The following is a 2,739-nucleotide window of genomic DNA, read 5'->3' on the forward strand; positions in this document are numbered from 1 at the left end:
AGGCAGCTGTGAAGTCTGGCAAACAGATGTAACCCATGTCCCCCAGTTTGGCAGATTGAAATATGTACACGTTTCTGTAGACACATTTTCTGGAGCTGTTTTTGCATCTGCCCATGCAGGAGAAAAAGCAAGAGATGTTATACAGCACTTTCTCCTTGCTTTTGCTACCCTGGGTGTTCCTGCTGAGATAAAAACTGACAACGGTCCAGCATACATCTCTAACAAACTTCAAGAGTTTTTTAGCTCGTGGGGTATCAAACACATTACAGGCATCCCCCACTCCCCCACAGGACAATCCATAGTTGAGAGGACCCACCAGACAATTAAGAGGGTCCTAGACCAACAGCGGGGAGGGTCAGAACTCAATTCTCCCATTATGAGACTCTGCAAAGCCCTTTTTACAATAAATTTCTTAAACAATTCGTTTGAAGAGCCTGACCCCCCTGTGTTCCGGCATTTTACCAATTCGACCCAAGCCAAATTGAAAGAACAACCACCAGTGTTAATCAAAGATCCAGAAAGCCATCAAATATCAGGCCCTTTTTCACTAATTGTATGGGGGAGGGGATATGCTTGTGTTTCCACACCTTCAGGACCCAAGTGGATACCAGGAAAATATGTAAAGCCCTACCTCCGACCGTCAGTGACAGCTCCTGAGCAAGCGAAAGATGACACACCAGACACTGACAAAGAAACTCCAGACAAAGAAACCAGTGCCGCTTGGAGAAGACGTCGACGCAAGATTCCAGCCACGTGAACAGCTATTTGTGCCGCCTTCAAGCAGTTCCCCAAACCCACAAATCCCTTATCTGTTATCTTCATGTGTTTCCCTAACCCACAACCTTATTACCTGTGTCTTATGAAAAAAAGGGGGGATGAGGGGGAAAAAAGAAAGAAGTAACAGAAAACCATCTTTTAATGATTTTTGCTTGAAATCCCACAGAAAAAAGGACTACCTATACCTCTCTTACCACCATGCCTGTAATTGCCTACCTCTGCATTCTCCTGACCTCCTGCATCCTGTTACCACCAGAGGTTGTCGCATGGATTGTCCCTCAGCCAAAGACCAATATGTGGGTTACATTGGCAAAAGCACTCCAGCAAGACCATATGTGCCTGTCTATGGGCAGCGTCAGTGACCCACTTTCATCATGCCTGGTGGGGATCCCTCTCCACAAAGATGAACTGCCTTTTGCAAACGAGGTGCTCCCCCAGAAAGAAGCTTGGGAGAAATGGGTAAGCACGCTGGCAACAGCACCAGAGGAACCCCACGAATTACTATTATTGGGGTCCTCCCAGGCTACCCTTTGCCTCAAGTTTGTCTTCAGCCCGAAAAGAGGGATGGCATTATCCTGGTCAGAACACCAGAAATTAAGTCATAGTAGAAAAGCAACACCCCAGGGAAAGGTTTACTCTGTCAGTAATTGATGTCAGGATAAAAAGGTCATCCCAACAGAGTCATCTGTACACCCCAAAGCGCTGCCCAAAGGTATGTTCCTGATTTGCGGGAATCAGGCGTGGTCTGGAATCCCATCCCAGCTCCAAGGGGGACCGTGCACTCTTGGCAGGCTTTCTGTACTAGCACCCAACAAAACCCAAATTCTACATTGGAGAAACCATACTCGATTGGCCCGCCAAAAAAGAAATATACAACAATTAGATCCTAATTGTGATAGTGAAATTATCAATTGGTCATTGTCTAAAAGGATTGCTGCATCGTTTTTCCTGCCTGGAGTAGCAGCAGCAAAAGCCTTAGGTGAACTTAGCCACCTTGAGTGCTGGCTCGGAAAGCATGCTAACCTAACCTCGAGTGCCCTCTCTCAGCTTCTTGAAGATGAAGAAACCACCAGGCATGCAACACTGCAAAACAGAGCAGCCATCGATTTTCTTTTATTGGCCCATGGACATGGCTGTGAGGAATTCGAAGGACTGTGTTGCTTTAACCTGTCATCTCATAGCCAGAGCATCCACGCGACGATACAGAAAATAAAGGATCAAATCAAAGAACTGAAGACAGAAAAAGAAGCAGACTGGATTAGCGATCTTTTCGGACAGTGGGGACTTCAAGGATGGCTAGCATCCTTAGTCAAAACTGGACTGTGGGTGATCCTAATAATTTTCCTTGTTCTAAGCTTGTTCGGTTGCCTCAAGAAGTGTTTAACTAAGCAAGTAGGGGAGGCCTTTCCTTTAAATAAAGAAGGGGGAGTTGTTGGGGTAGAAGATACCACCTCAGGAACTGCTGAGGAGCTGAGTAGTTCCAATACAGCAGAACTCCACTGGTGGAAGCCATCTTAGCCTTCCCCCTGGAGAACATGATGGTTCCTCCCCAAATTATGTAAATCCCCCCAGCTGTAACCTAACCCCTGATTCCATCCATTCCTCCTCCCATTGGTTGTGGTGTTCCCCCCGCCTCCTCTCCCCTGACCCTCCAGACGTCCCTTTAAATGTAGACGGCTGGGGTGTCTTGCCCTCTTTTAGCCCTGGAACCCTTCAGAATAAAACTCTGGAACCTCCGGCTGCTGAGCGCTCTGAGTTCTTTGTCTTTGGTGACGCACGAGTTATCCAACTCCGTGGGTGAGTGAGAATATGTGCCTTACACCGGCACGGGTGTGAGAAGGGCTTTTCTGTACAGCACCAGGCAGTGCTGGCTGGAGTGATCTCTCGATAGCCATAGAGACACTTTCGGTAAACGCAGAGGCTTGGTTCCACCCCTCCTCCCCCTCCACGTTAGCTGTCCTC

The 2,739-nt window shown here is 47.6% G+C and overlaps 1 pseudogene; it reads left to right on the forward strand.

Annotated features, from left to right (window-relative positions):
- The first annotated feature begins 261 nt into the window (after positions 1-261).
- Positions 262-2,414, forward strand: LOC146425540 (uncharacterized; annotated as a pseudogene).
- The last annotated feature ends 325 nt before the right edge of the window (positions 2,415-2,739 follow it).

This window comes from Lichenostomus cassidix, chromosome W, assembly GCF_008360975.1.
Source record: "Lichenostomus cassidix isolate B80296 chromosome W, HeHo_3.0, whole genome shotgun sequence".
Lineage (NCBI taxonomy): Eukaryota > Metazoa > Chordata > Aves > Passeriformes > Meliphagidae > Lichenostomus > Lichenostomus cassidix.